The 16,598-nt window shown below is 52.5% G+C and overlaps 1 long non-coding RNA gene across 4 annotated transcripts in view; it reads right to left on the minus strand.

Moving 5' to 3' along the window:
• LOC137439372 (uncharacterized) overlaps positions 1-16,598 on the minus strand; it is a 138,005-nt gene that overhangs the window by 44,731 nt on the left and 76,676 nt on the right. The window lies entirely within an intron of this gene.

Here is a 16,598-nt window from a genome sequence, read left to right on the forward strand (position 1 = left end):
TCCACTCTTCCCCCATTCACACCTTCGCACCATCCACTCCACTCCACAATTTCCACCATACTCACTCCACGACCATCCATTCCAATACTCCATACCATTTATTCCATACACCTGTCTTTCATTCACCTGTCGTTGCACACCTGTGCAATCCTACCTGGTGCCACCTGCACCCTCCTCCTCTTCCTGGACCAGTTGGTCAACACAACACACAATCACCACTACTCCCTCATACACTGCTCCACACACCTGTTCAGTTGCACACCTGTGCAATCACACCTGTTCAATTCTCACACACACGGCATCATCTCAGCTAACTACTCCCCTCTGAAACTTGCGCTTCCCAGTCGCCCCTTTAAACTATTGCGCTCCCACGTCATTATAATCCACACTAATCTACCTGCGTCCCCACTACAGGTATCAGTCACTAACTAACTTAACGTCACCTAATGTCATCTTCGCTAGATCCCTACACACAATATAACCTAACTCACCCGGGCTAGTTTTCACTGCCATACACCCCATAAACTATTGCTCCTTTGCCCCCACTGTGAGGGATGGTGGATTTGCCATCCCACCACATCGGGGGTCTCTCACTATCAATTTTGCTTACCAAATTCCAACCAATCAAAAATTTGCCAATCACTACTCATCATCTGCCAATCATTACTGCCAATCCTTTGCCAATCATCAAATTTTGTTTTTCTCTAATTTTGGGTCCAAAACACTATCACTATCACGATCACCATCATCACAGTCCGCTATATCCTAGCCTCGGTGCGTCATGACATCATTAAACTCGGCTTCGTAAAGCCGAGCAATGAATTCGGGTGGTTTGGTTGCCTGCAGGTTGAATCCGTCCGGCTTTCGGTTCAAGGGAGGTGGTTTGGTTGGACCGAGACTCCACGCACCATCTCGGCGCGGCACCTTGCGGTCCCGGGCCCGATGGCTCAATCTCCCCCGGTCGGAACCCCGTCCCCACGAGGGGGCACCGTTCCGCCTCCTCCCACTCGCCCTTGAACCGGACCGGTCGCCTCGCCCGACAAAGCCCGGACTCGACCGTGCGGGGCGGGGCCAAGCCCGAATCGGCAACGACGCTTCGAAGAGAAGCGACGCAGCATCGATCCGCGCCGGGCCTCGCACCCAACAAAGCACCCCACGCCCCGAGTGCTCGCATCGGCTATCCGTCGCCCTAACCACTACCCTGGTTACCATCGATGCTTCACTTGCATGCTTACAAGCATACGCTACCCCTTTCACCCTCACAAAACCTGGCGTTCCAACGCCGTCCGTACATTCCACCAACGCTCTCTCTGCTACACACCACCCCTCTTGCGCACACTTCGGTCCACACCTCTCCTCCGTTACATCCTCCGTAACACTCACCATGGGCGTGCACTCCGTATTGCTCTCACTCCCTGTGTCACACCCCGTACACACCGACGTGCATTCTCGCTCGCACTCGGTTTCACTCCCACACTTTATAACACACCCACTCGCCGACGCACACTTTTTCCTCCCACGCGTGCCATTTCCACTCACACGGGACCCTTCACCAACGCCCGGGTGCCATATCGATCCCAATCGCGCGACAATTCTTTTGTCGCTAAACATCCATTTACAAAATCTCCCCGCACAATACACAACAGCACGACTCACCTGGGGGATCCTTTTCTCCACGCGAACCTGCAAACTTCCATTCGGGTTAAGCACAGCATCGTGATGTGAGCAGGGACTTTGTACATAATCCATTTCTCCCTGCAATTCTCGGGCTACCTCCGTCATCTCTTCAATTTTAATTCCCGCTACTGCTTTTTCTTTATTAACCTCGGCGACCGTTGGCTTTAATAAAACACCCTCCTCTACCTCAGCGGTCGCCGGCTTTCCCAAACCCCGTGTCGCGATTTCTACCCCCGTCATTGTACCCGTGCTTTTCTCCGCTTCGCTCAACCAGCGCTTTTCGACTCGTGTTACCTCCTCGTGCACCCCTGGGACCCTTTCGCCCAACTTGCGGTCTCTCATGTCCCTCAATTTGCCTTCCATGGTGTTTTCTAACCCCTCTAACCCTTTTTGCATCCCTTCCATTTGATTCTCTTGAGCGGCCATTCTGTTTTCTACCCCCATTAACCCATTTCTCACCTCTTTTATCCCGTTGTCTAACCCCTCAAAATTATTGTCTAACTTCCCCAATTTCTTGTCTAACTCCTCAAAATTATTGTCTAACCCCTCACTGGTACCCCTCGCTTCGTCCCTCATTACCCCCAATTGGTTTCCCATTACCCCCAATTGCTCACTCCGAGCCCTCGCTTCGTCCCTCATTGCCCCCATTTGGCCCTCCAATCGCTCACTCAATCGCTCACCCAATCGCTTTCTATCAGCCCTCATTTGCTCACAATTCTGGGCCATAAGGGCCTTCATTTGTATTAAAAACAAGTTCAAATCCACCGGGGGCGCTGCCACGGTCGCGGGCGCGGTGACCAGCGAGGCGCCATTTTGCGCTCCCGCAATGTCGGGCACAACGACGCTATTTTGTGCGTCTGCTACCCTCGCTGCTTCGCTCTCCTCCTGTCCCTCATTTTGGTCCTGGACCGACCCTGCCTCACTCTCCCCTACCGGACCCCAGCTGTCTTGATCCGCCATAGCGCGACTTTCAAAATTCGGGTTTTTATACAACAAAACAAATTTCGGCCGCTCCAAATTTTGACCAAATTTTTTTTTTTTTTCCTCTATTCGTTTTTTTTTATTAAAAATTTGGTCGGGCCTCGAATCCCACTCCCAGACACCAATTGTTACAGATCGCGGTTAGATGTTATAGACCGAGCGGTGGTGTAAGACCGCGACCTAACAAAACTCACCCGATTCACCCAGACTTTGGCCGTATCGCACCCCAGCTGCTCAATGAGGGAAAAGACGAAAACGACGCAATGCAAAGAGGAAAACGAAGACAAAAAGGTTGGAAATACTACTACATTTATTTACTATTTACACACATAAGCAAAAAGAAAGCAGTCACGTTTATTTACAAGCACATAAGACGCAGGTGACACAGGGAAAATACTAGCTTATCTAACAGTCTTAATTAACCCAGGACAGAACAAACAGAACACTGACTCACGCGGGGAATGCCAGGAATGGCAGAAGGTGGATGGCTGGAGGTGAACGCTTGGTGGAGCCAACACGGAGCTTGGTGGAGCCAACACGGAGCTTGGTGGAGCCAACACGGAGCTTGGTGGAGCCAACACGGAGCTTGGTGGAGCCTTGGTGTGACGGGTTCTCTCTTCTCTGTGAAAGCTCAACCGTCTTGTCTCTGGTAAAAGCTCAACTCTTCCAGTCTCTTGTAAAAGCGAATCTCTCTGACTCCTCTCCACGGCTTGGGCTCCCTTGTGTCTGCCGGTAAAAACTCATCTCCTCTGGCCACACCCCTGCCTTGGGTTATATAGGCCCCCGCCCCTCAACCTTTGCGAACCTCCCCGACCGCTCTTCCTCCGCCCTCTGTAGCCAAACCCCTGGCTCATGGTTGGTCGAGCGGGGCTGGTTCACTCCTCCCCCTCTATGACGAGGTGGAGACACGCCTTTCTTCCCCAACCCTGCCTCGTGGCCAATGGCGGCAATTGGATCGGAGGTAATTGGTGATGGGAATGGAAGGGAATCTATCTCTTTCACTGGTGCAATGGAGTACTTCAATTAATGGGAGACACAGCCTTACCCTAAAACACAGAATAAGAGATAACTATCAACAGGTATATTCTATTACTTGGCTGACGTGTATGCTTGTGGACTATGGGACGCCCTTTTGGTCTTTACACAGCTCCGGAGGCAGGAGGCACAGAATAAACAATAATCACAATAATAAAGCACACAATAAAAAAAATATACAGTCCTCATATCCGCAACAATATATATATATATATATTGTTACGGACACGGTTTAGATGTTACTTTGGGCCGAGCGGATGGTCCACCGCGACCGTTACAGGATCCCCGATTGGCCCGACTCCCCCAACGTTGACCAGATCGCACCACAGATATTGAATTTGGAAACCTCTAAAGCGACCGAACGAGAAGGAAAAGAGAAGAAGACAGAGTACGGAGGAATAACAGGATTTATTATGTATTTTCACAAGCCAGAGCAACGAGAGCAATCGGTTATATTCAGCGAATGGAAGGAGCAGATACACAGTGCATCGTTAGCTTATACTATTCAATTTACTTAACCCCAGGACAACGATTAGGACAGACGACGTTCACACTTACACGGGGGATATTGCAGGCAGGTATGGCTTGAGGTTGGATGGTTGTTTTTGGGAGGCAATGGAGGGTCCAGCGTCGATTGCTGCCTGGCACGTCCTTTTCGTGGCCTGCAGCCCCTTAGCTGCCCCCTTAGCTGCAGCGCAGCTGGTCGCACGATGGCTCGCACACACCTGCTCGTTCAGGCGTCTTCCTTCTCCCCAGCAACCACGAGGGACAGCAAGCAAGAGGACGGGGTCAAAGCAAGAGCTTGGAGGACGCAAGAGCAAGAGGAGCAAGAGCTGGAGGGGCAAGAGGAGCAAGAGCTGGAGGGGCAAGAGGGTGGAGTGCGTCCCGCGGCGACTTATATTGGTTTTCTCACCGAACCTTCGCGCACTTTCTCGGGGGTTCCCGCTCCGCCCTCTCTTAGCCAAACCCCTTGTTCTGGGTTGGATGAGCGGGGCCGCCTTACTCCTCCCCCCTATGACGAGGGGGGCGACCCGTCTTCTCTAGCCACTCCCCTTGTTCGTAATGGCCGCAAATGGCGAAAACCGGTCAGCAGCTGCAGGTAAGGCGCCGTCACTTTGCTCATCAGTTCAGTACTGCAATAAACGGTTGCTGTGAAAGCTCAAGTGGGGGAATCCCTGGCACTTGAGCTGCCATGGATCATCGGAGGGGCCTACGCTTTATTTCGTTTGATACAATGCAGAGTCAATCTAGTGGGAAACACATATTTAGCCTACATAGAATAAGGAAATAAACTATTAAAAAAGATACATCGTGGCCTGTGTGTAAGTTTCATGGAATTAACTAGGAGGACGGCTGCGACCATTATTTACATTACGAGGGTGTTACACACAACAAAACCATACTTTTCACATTCGTTACACTTTCTCCAAAATTGTTACACTTCTCAAAACCGTTACCCTTCTCAAAACCGTTACACTTCTCAAATTCGTTACACTGCACCCTCCTTTCTTCAGGCCCGTCTCGGGCCTACAAAACTTTAACTTAGTGTGACACATAGGTGTAATTCCCTCTACAATTAACCTGACCCTGAGTGTGACAATCTTAAAACACAAATAAGTATGTCCCCCTATTGCATTGCACCCTGTCTAACAGACTCAAGCCCACAGCTAACCGAATTACGGAATTGTTCTCAAACTATACATTTACGGTGGGGAGCATTATTTACAGTGACGTTATTTCTTATTTACAACGCAACCCAGGACCTGTGTTTTTTTCTTTTCTTTTTAGGGACCAAGAAAAAGAAATTCCTGTTGGGAGGGAGGAGACAGCACGCATTGCATCGATGCACCAGTACCAATACCACCAAAGCACCCAAAAGCACCAAAAGCACCACAAAGCACCAAAAGCACCACTCGGTGCACAGTCACCACGGTTCATAATAAACACAACAAAACAACTGGTGGTGGTCTTCTCTTTCTCTGCTGGGCCGATGTTCTTCCCGACGTCTTCTGGCTTCATGCGGCCTACTTGGAAATAATAAAAAGCACAACTTGTGTTCATTTTTATTTAGGGCCTCAGGGGCCAACTAAGGGTGGTCCACCTGTTTGGCATAGGTGCCGCCTTACCGAGGTCCGCAAGCAAGATTCCCTGGCCACTATGGCCGGTCTCCAACAGAGGTGCCCTGCCCCAGAACCTGGGGTCCATCAAGTGGTACTTGGCCGCAGAACAGCGGTCCATAAAGTGGTACATCAACGCAATGCATGCTGGTTCTGAGAATCTCGTGCGCACAATGGCCATCTCACGCACGCTCCCCTCGGCACCCAATGGCGCACAGGTCCTCAAGTGGGAGACAAAAGGGGGGAAGACAAATGAGCGAGGGGTAAGGTCACAAGGGTACACGTCAATAAAGGCAATGCAGGGTGAAGTGCGTACGGAGAGCGAAGTGAGAAAAACTCGTCCCTACCGTACGTCACCCCCCCTGTCACCTACACTACCCTTGCCCTTACCCCATATTTACAAGAATTTACACCTTTACAAATTCGTCACTACGTCTTGTCTTCCCCATCTTTCCCTTCTACACCAAATTCGTCTCCAATCCCTCTACTTCAAAATTTGCCATCACCAATTCATCATCATTCCTCATAAGGAGGGAGAGATGGAATTACGCACAATGTCACACCCACGTCATGATGCGTCTCACAATCCAAAACATTTGCATTAATGAAAAATAATAAAACATGGCATGGTGTGGAGTTACCTCATCTCAGGTGAGTGGATGCAGATGGTGCGAGGAGACTCCAATCCTAACTATCCTCTAAATGACCTTAACACTCTTTACACTACCCGGGGTCTTTCCCTGCCAATCCATTGGCCACTTACACTATGGGTTCTAAAAACCAAATTCCCATTGACCAAACTGTGGTGCTTCTCAATTTGGGGTCTCACTCCCCCGATTCATCTCCCGGTGCCCTTGCACAATTTCTGGGCTGTGACGTGTAGCTCTCCCAGCAGGTCTACCCACCTGCACACCTCCACCACTGTAGTTGCCACCCGAGCTTACCTAGCTCCTCACCCTAACCTAACTAACTGGGGAAGACCCCTCCTGGCTCTGTCACCCCTTGGTGCCCTCTGGCACTGGGCTACCCGGGTCCGTCCTCCGGATCCTCGGGCCCCATCCACTACAACTACCGGCTCCCAGAGCCCACCTGCGGCCTCACCTGGCCGACATCCTCACAGTGGTGGAGTGCCCAACCAACTACACACACTAACAGGCTACACGCCCAGCCATTTCCACAACACTAATGCACCCATCCAAAGACCATTCTTTCACCCGCACCACAGATGCCAATATCCAACCACAATTTACCTGTACCCTCTACCTAACACTTACTCTACCCGCCCCGGGTATCCGTGATGGGGGTCCACTCTTCCCCCATTCACACCTTCGCACCATCCACTCCACTCCACAATTTCCACCGTACTCACTCCACGACCATCCATTCCAATACTCCATTTATTCCACACTACCATTCTCCATACCTGTTGTTGCACACCTGTGCCCTCACACCTGGTGCCACCTGCACCTTCCTTTCTTCCTGGACCATTTGGTCAACACAACACGCAATCACCACTACTCCCTCATACACTGCTCCATACACCTGTTCAGTTGCACACCTGTGCAATCACACCTGTTCAATCACACCTGTTCAATCCTCAAACACACGGCATCATCTCAGCTAACTACTCCCCTCTGAAACTTGCGCTTCCCAGTCGCCCCTTTAAACTATTGCGCTCCCACGTCATTATCATCCACACTAATCTACCTGCGTCCCCACTGCAGGTGTCATTGTCACTAACTAATCTTAACGTTACCTAATGTCATCTTCTAGGGCCCTACACACAATATCCTAACCCACCCGGGCTAGTTTTCACTGCCATACACCCCATAAGCTAGTGCTCCTTTGCCCCCCCCCCCCCCTGTGAGGGATGACAGAGTTGCCATCCCACCACATGGGGGCGTTCCCACTATCATCCCCCCCAGTCCTCTGACGCTACGAGCCCCCGTCGCAAGAGGTACTGGGTCCTGCCTCGGCATCTAGAGCCGAGGCGATCCATGAGGGCGCCTGCTCGCCGGCATAAGGTCTTATCCGGTCGGCATGGACGATCCGAGGGGGGGCCCGTGGCCCCATTTTGATTTTAATGACCACGTCACAGATTTGCGACAGGACGACTCCCGGGCCTTGCCAGGGGGAGGTGAGTTTTGGGCACCTGCCCTTCCGCCTCCGGGGATTAAAGAACCAAATCTTCCTCCCCGGAGCGTATTGACTCCCCTGGCTGCGGTCGTCGTACCTACGCTTCATCTTGGCCCCCGCCAGATGGAGCTGGCGGCGGGCGAAGGCATGGACCCGCTCCATGCCTTCCTCCAGGTGACGTGCGTAACCCTCCCTCGGCGGTGTATCCGTGGTGTCTGGCACGGGACCGCATAGCAAGTCGGCGGGAGCCCGTAACTCCCGCCCATACATAAGCAACGCTGGACTGCATGCGGTGGCCCCGTGCTGGCTAGTTCGGTAGGCCATCAACAGGTACGGGAGATGTTCGTCCCAGTCATCCTGACGGGTGGTGGTGAACAATGCCAGTTGTTGGATCAATGTTCGATTGAACCTTTCCACCATTCCGTCAGATTGTGGCCGCAAGGGCGTGGTCCTGGTTTTCCGAATTGACAGGAGTCTGCACACATCTTTTAGCAATTGACTTTCAAAATTTCGACCCTGATCGGTGTGCAGCTCCTGTGGAATCCCGTGCCGACATACAAATCCTTCTACGAAGGCCTGTGCTACCACCCCTGCTTCTTGGTTGGGGAGGGCATAGGCCTCCGGCCACTTGGTGAAATAGTCCATTACAACGAGGATATACTTATTACCTTGGCGGGTGCAGGGCAGCGGTCCTAGAATATCCATAGCCACCCGCTCAAGGGGGGCCCCCACCTGATGTAATTGGAGGGGGGCCCTCATCCTCTGTGCAGGTCCCTTTTTGGCAGAACAGGCGTCGCATCTCCGACACCAGTCCTGTATGTCGCGCCCCATATTCACCCAATAGAACCTCCGGCGGACCCGAGATATTGTCTTTGTCCTGCCCAAATGGCCGCCGGAGCGGGTACCATGCACCTGTTGCAATATGACGTTCTTGAATTTGTCAGGGACTATCACCAGCCAGGAAGTTCTATCAGAGGGAACCTCCACCCACTTGCGATACAAGATGTTGCCTTTCAATTCCAGGGTCTGCCACTGAGCCCAATACGCCTTTGTTTGCGCCCCGAGGGGGGTGACCTCTTCCCCCTTTGGTCTTTGCCCCAATTTGACCCATTGGAACACCGGCCCCAGAACAGGATCCTCCTGCTGGGCTGTGCTCCAAGCCAACTCTCCAAATTCCTCGTCCGCGGTTAGTGGCAAAATTGGCCCTCTCACCCGGGTTGCCCGGACGACGAGAATCGGGGCGGAATCGCCCAATTGCTCCCTCTCCTCGTGTCTCGCACAAAATTTACAGTTTTCCCCCAGACAAGGACGCCGAGAGAGTGCGTCCGCATTACCATGGGCCTTCCCGGCCCCATGGGCCACATCAAAATCGTACTGCTGCAACTTTTCCAACCACCTTGCAATTTGGCCCTCCGGTTCCTTGAACCGAAGGAGCCATTGCAAGGAGGAATGGTCAGTTCTAACCAAAAATTTCCGCCCGTACAGGTACGGGTGGAAATGGTTCATGGCAGCCAGCATAGCCAATAACTCTTTGCGAGTGACACAATAATTTCGCTCGGGCCTACTTAAGGCCCGACTATAGTAACCAATCACTCTCTCCACGCCCTCCTGTGTCTGAGACAAAACTGCGCCCAATCCTTCCTGGCTCGCATCCGTGTCCAGGGTAAATGCCCCGTTGCTAGTGGGGTAAGCTAGAAGGGGTGCGGATGTTAGACACCCCTTCAATTTTTGGAAGGCCTCGTGGCACTCCGTGTCCAATTAAATCGCGTCCCCTTCTCCGTAAGCCGGTGGAGGGGACGGGCCAACTCCGCAAATTTCGCCACAAAGCGCCGGTAGTAGGAGCAGAGTCCCAAAAATCCCCGCACCTCCTTGATGGTACGTGGTGCGGGCCACTCCTTTACCGCTTTAATTTTGTCTGGGTCCGTTTTTACCCCCTCGCGGCCGATCACGTGACCTAGATAGGCCACCTCTCTTGCAAACAAGGTGCACTTACTCGGGTTCAGCTTCAACCCTGCCTGTCTGAGGCACCCGAACACCTGGTCCAAATTAGCTAACGCCTGGGAGAAGGTCTTGGCATGTACTAGGACGTCATCCAGGTATACCAGGCATGATTGCCATGGCATGCCGCCTAGTACATGTTCCATCAATCTTTCAAAGGTGGCGGGGGCGTTACACAAACCAAACGGCATCACAGTAAACTGATACAGTCCCTTACCTGTGGAAAATGCCGTTTTCTCCTTCCCTGCCCTATCCATCTCCACCTGCCAATACCCACTCTTGAGGTCCAAAGTTGAGAACCAATTTGAGCCCGCAACGGCATCGAGGGTGTCATCAATCCTTGGCAGGGGATATGAGTCCTTGAGTGTCACGTTGTTTAGCTGGCGATAGTCCACGCAGAACCGCGTGGTCCCATCCTTCTTTTTGACCAGCACAACAGGTGACATCCAAGGACTTCCCGAGGGCTCGATCACACCTGCGTCGAGCATTTTTTCAACCTGCTCGTCAGCTCCCGCCCTCTTGCTCCAAGGGAGCCGTCGGGCGGCCTGACGAATAGGCCGGGCCTCACCGGTGTGGATCTGATGTTTCACCAGGCCCGTACGTCCAATATCCTCGGTGGACAAGGAGAAGAGGTCCAAATGGGACCCAACCAGTTTGTGTAAGGCCTCCCTCTGGGTACCTCCCAACTCTACACTACTACGATTTACCATCTCGCAAATGGGATCGGGCCAATTCCTAGAACTTATTGAAGGCTCCCCCTGGGGCCGGCTCGGCTGGACGTTCTCGCCCCTCACTGACGCGACTTCTCTAACTGGGGTGCAGCCAGCTACCTTCGTGCCCCTCACTATAGTGCGTGGTTCTGTGCTAATATTAATTACTCGGACGGCCACCACCGGCCCGTCCGTTTTTACAAGGGTACGGCCCACGATTAAACCAGGTATGGATAGCGCTGCCACCGGTTCGACCAGGCCGCAGGATTCCTGCCATGTCGGGCGAGCTGACCATCGGGCCGGCACTATGGCCTCGGCCCCCGGAGGGATGGTCACGGCCTCAGGAGCCTCCAGCTCCACCCTCTCGGCCGTGCTCACCCCCTCCAATGGTAGCTCTTCCACTCCCCATCGCAGGATCCCCCGACTCAAGTCGATTTTACAACCGCTGGCAGTCAACAAATCCAACCCTATTAAGCATGGGTCGCACACCTCCGCCACCCAAACCTCTATCTCTTGCTTTACCGATCCCAACTTGAGGGTCACAAAACCACGCCCTATGATCGGAGCCGTTGCCCCGGTAGCCAACTGCAAACTATGATTTTCCAGACGCTGGATTTTACCCCAGCCGTCTGCACTCGAATTAAGGACCACGGGGCTGATGATCGTGGCGCTGGCTCCCGTGTCCACCACGGCGTCTACCCCCACGCCGGCAATTTTGCACCGAATTGTCAAACTACCCGTCCCAATTCGGCCACAATGAATGTCCTGTCGCGTCAACGAGGGCTTCTCCCCATCCCCTACTGCCGAACACCGCCCTGCATGCCCGGCACGTTCTAGTTTCCCGGGCCCTGGCGGGGGGGGGGTGTCTGAGGTCGGCTCGGCCGATCTATACGGGGCGGAGTTGAGGGCATCGGTTGGCGGGAAACGTCCCGGCGCGGAGCTCGACATTCCCATGCACGGTGACCCATCCGAGCACAATTATAGCACCTCACCTGGTAAGGTGCTTGCCTCCGGTATTCCAAATTCCCCCCCCTGTATGTCCGAATTGGGGTACTCTGTCGGGGACTACCGGGTGCCACCGCTGGGGCCGCCTGCCATGGTCCAGGTCCCGCCAGGCGCCGATCCACTAACCTCCGGACCATGCTCTCCAGGTCAGGGCCCCCATCACGGGCCCCATCTGACGCACCGCCACTGCGTGGCGCTCGCCTCCCCGGGCCAGGGGCCTCGCTGCTTCCCAACGGGCTGCAGCGTCGGCCGCCTGACTCATGGTTTGCGGGCGCCACATGGCGAGCTGTTGCCGGAGCTCCAGATCCGGAAGGGCCTGAATAAAGTGGTCCAGCGCCAGGCTTTCCTGGGAACTCGCTGCCATGTCCGCGTGTGCAATCCCGACCGCGCGGCGAATATCGTGAGCAAGTTCCCCGATGGTCTCCTGGGGCTTGCGTTTTCGCTGCGCAAGTTGAGCTTTAACAAGCTCGCTTTGCTGTTCAATGCCGAACCGATTAATTAATGCCGCACGGAGGGCTGACAGGGTGAGAGCACCCGGTGGTAAAGCCGTCAGCACCTCCGCCGCCGCACCGCGCAGTGCCCCCACCAGGTGTACTCCACCTTCGTCCGGATTCCAACCGTTGCCTTTACACACGTACTCAAACTGCGCCAGGTACGCCCTCAAATCACTCTTGCCGTCATACGGCGCGAGTGGGACCTTGTGGGCGCCCGAAGGTCGGACCCCGCACGTCACTCCTTGCGGGATCAACGCGGGACCAACCCGTTCGGGCTCCCACAGTACGCTATTCCCGGGGGGCTCCCGCGCGTCCCCCGTCCCTCCAAACACTACCCCTCCTGGTGTCGATGCCTGGGTCGCCCCTCCGCAACCCGCTACCCACGCCATACCCCCACATCCTTGCTCACCAGCACCCCCCTCACTCCCCATAGCCAAACCTCCTTGCACACCTCCCCTGTCCATCCACTCCGGACCAGTCATACCTCTTACCATTGGTCCCTCACGAACACCCGGGTCTACACCACCCCCTAAGCCGACTGAATCTCCCCTCACATCATATACATTGCCACTCACCTCCGTACCTCGTCGTCGCACCTCCTCTGCCACCTGCAAACTTTTTATTTGGTTAGTGAGCACCTCATCATGATTTGAACACAGGCCTTGTACATATTCCATGACTTCCTCCTTTATCTCCCTCTTAGTTTCCCTCCGTCTCTTCTTAATTTCACTCACCCCCTCTTCCACCTCCTCTAATTTTTCCTTCACCTCTTTTATTTCCCGGTGCGTCTCCTCAAGTTCGTCCTCTAAGGCTACCGTGACCGTCTCTATGTGCATCCTCACCTGCCGGTCCTTTGTCTCCATTACCTCTGTCACCTCGTCCAACCTCATTGTCAGTCCCTCACGTACCATTTGACATTGCCTCTGTGTCGCTATCAAGTCATTTTTAATTTCTTTTTGTGTCGCCTTTAACCCTCCGAGTACTGCAGTGTTCCTTTGAACCTGCTCCACTAACTCCGTCTGTCCCTCCGTCAGCTGTTCCACCTCCTCCGTCAGGTCCTCTATGCCCCCCTGTAACCTAGCCGTATTATTCCTCACCTCTTTCTCCATACGCTTCTCACCTCGCTTTACCTCCTCGCGTAGCCCCGAAACCTCCTCACTTACACCTCGTCGTATCCCCTCTTTCATCTCCTCCATCTCTTTTGTAGATGCCACCCTCATCTGTCCCAATTCATCCCTCTGAGCATCCAGTTTACTTTCTAACCCGATTTGCACCTCCTCTATCTGGTTCCCCATTCGTTTGATTTCCCTGGCAGATTGTTCCCCTATTTCCCGCAATTTGTCTTCCATCCTATTTTCTAACCCCATTAACCCATTTTTCACCTCTTTTATCCCATTGTCTAACCCCTCAAATTTCTTGTCTAATCCCTCGCCAGTACCCCTCGCTTCGTCCCTCATTACCCCCATTTGGCCCTCCAATCGCTCACCCTGAGCATCCATCCCTTTGAAATTATCGTCTGTTTTTACCATAAAGGCCATCATCTGTTTCATAAACAGGTTCCAATTCATTGGCATCTCGGGTTCGGCTACCGCGACCATGGGCGCGGCTAAATTTGGTGCCGCAACAACCATGTGCGTGAGGACGCCATCTTGTGCGCCCGAAACCTTGTGCGCGAGAGCGCCATTTTGTGCGTCTGATACCCCCTCAACCACATCCTCCATATACATTTCCCCGAGGTCCTGGGTTACCCCTAACCCGTCTATCCCCCCCACCGACATCCGATCGCCTTGATTGTCCATGGCGCGATCTCAAAATTCGGGTTTTATAAAACAAAATTTCGGCAGCTCGTAATTTTGACCAATTTTTTTTTTCTTCTACACGTTTTAAAAATTTGGTTCGGGCCTCGAATCCCACTCCTGACACCAATTGTTACGGACGCGGTTTAGATGTTACTTTGGGCCGAGCGGATGGTCCACCGCGACCGTTACAGGATCCCCGATTGGCCCGACTCCCCCAACGTTGACCAGATCGCACCACAGATATTCAATTTGGAAACCTCTAAAGCGACCGAACGAGAAGGAAGAGAGAAGAAGACAGAGTACAGAGGAATAACAGGATTTATTATGTATTTTCACAAGCCAGAGCAACGAGAGCAATCGGTTATATTCAGCGAATGGAAGGAGCAGATACACAGTGCATCGTTAGCTTATACTATTCAATTTACTTAACCCCAGGACAACGATTAGGACAGACGACGTTCACACTTACACGGGGGATATTGCAGGCAGGTATGGCTTGAGGATGGATGGTTGTTTTTGGGAGGCAATGGAGGGTCCAGCGTCGATTGCTGCCTGGCGCGTCCTTTTCGTGGCCTGCAGCCCCTTAGCTGCCCCCTTAGCTGCAGCGCAGCTGGTCGCACGATGGCTCGCACACACCTGCTCGTTCAGGCGTCTTCCTTCTCCCCAGCAACCACGAGGGACAGCAAGCAAGAGGACGGGGTCAAAGCAAGAGCTTGGAGGACGCAAGAGCAAGAGGAGCAAGAGGAGCAAGAGCTGGAGGGGCAAGAGGAGCAAGAGCTGGAGGGGCAAGAGGGTGGAGTGCGTCCCGCGGCGACTTATATTGGTTTTCTCACCGAACCTTCGCGCACTTTCTCGGGGGTTCCCGCTCCGCCCTCTCTTAGCCAAACCCCTTGTTCTGGGTTGGATGAGCGGGGCCGCCTTACTCCTCCCCCCTATGACGAGGGGGGCGACCCGTCTTCTCTAGCCACTCCCCTTGTTCGTAATGGCCGCAAATGGCGAAAACCGGTCAGCAGCTGCAGGTAAGGCGCCGTCACTTTGCTCATCAGTTCAGTACTGCAATAAACGGTTGCTGTGAAAGCTCAAGTGGGGGAATCCCTGGCACTTGAGCTGCCATGGATCATCGGAGGGGCCTACGCTTTATTTCGTTTGATGCAATGCAGAGTCAATCTAGTGGGAAACACATATTTAGCCTACATAGAATAAGGAAATAAACTATTTAAAAAGATATATCGTGGCCTGTGTGTAAGTTTCATGGAATTAACTAGGAGGATGGCTGCGACCATTATTTACATTACGAGGGTGTTACACACAACAAAACCATACTTTTCACATTCGTTACACTTTCTCCAAAATTGTTACACTTCTCAAAACCGTTACCCTTCTCAAAACCGTTACACTTCTCAAATTCGTTACAATATATATATATATATATACATATATATATTGTTACATGCCCCTCCCCAAACCCCGGTCACAGTGTACCTCCGAGCCCCGAGAGGAGTCACGGCAGAAAGATGTGTTAATTCTGTATGTCAAAGATCAATGGTGAAGCCACACCAATTGTTACCAACAAACAAGTATTGTATTAAGATCACACAAGAATAACAGTACAACAATAGTAATCAATTGTACAACTAATATATATTTCCTATGATGGTACCATCAGGTTCGTACAATATAACTCACTGTGCTCCAAGTGAGCGAAAAGAAGAACATTCCCCAATGTCTCTTTTCTGGCATCAAGCCAAAGTCGATCCGCTCCAGCGATTGTCAGAACGATGTCTAATCGAGACCAGAATCCCATTCGGATGACAGTCACAGTCCCGCTGCCAAAGCTTCGCAAAGGCGCCCTCAAGGCGACTGGGAAATCACACCCTCAGGTATGGACGTTCCACGGCTCCAAATCGGCGAACCGCAGATTTCCCACTCAAAAGCCACGTTACACACGCACACCAGATTAACGTCTGAATGCGGTGAAAATGGTTGAAGCGAAGTGAAAAACCTTGAGCGATGCGCAAAGCGCGCGAGTCAAAATGGGCGATGGCCCGTTCTCGAGGCGTAACGGCACTACGATGATTCTCCTCGGAATCAACCGCAAAACCTGACACGCAGGTTGATCTGTCACAGCGATAACAACTCTGTCGCAGGAATCCCTTTCCTGGGAAACCCAAAGTTCACTCGTGACTCTCGTTCGCCAATCGTTCGCTCCAGACCTCAAAGCAGCTAGGCTTCTTGTCCGACTCACTCACTCTGCCTTTTTCTTCCTCCTCCTCCTCTTCATCGTCGTCCGGTTCCGGTTTCATTTAAAACATTAACCTTTTTACCTTTTGAAAATAGTAATCTCTATTTCCCTCAAACGACAACAATAATCGTACATGGAATCAAAAATGTTTACAGTGGATGGAAACCAAAACAATGGAAGTGACGAATCCGTAACACTTCCCCCCCTCAAGAAAGAAAGTTTGAACATAGTGAAGACTTTCTTTGCAGGCAAAAACTCTTTTAACAAACAAAAGTAAAACTCACACCCAAATGGTCAATTCACGTGAACAACAATAATTAATATTCCCCAAAATAAAGCAACAAAACTTCCAAACAACCTACAGAAATTTCCAAAGTCAGTTCACTCTGGAGAAAGCATCAGCA

Source organism: Myxine glutinosa, chromosome 14 (assembly GCF_964187855.1).
Source record: "Myxine glutinosa chromosome 14, kmMyxGlut1.1, whole genome shotgun sequence".
NCBI lineage: Eukaryota > Metazoa > Chordata > Myxini > Myxiniformes > Myxinidae > Myxine > Myxine glutinosa.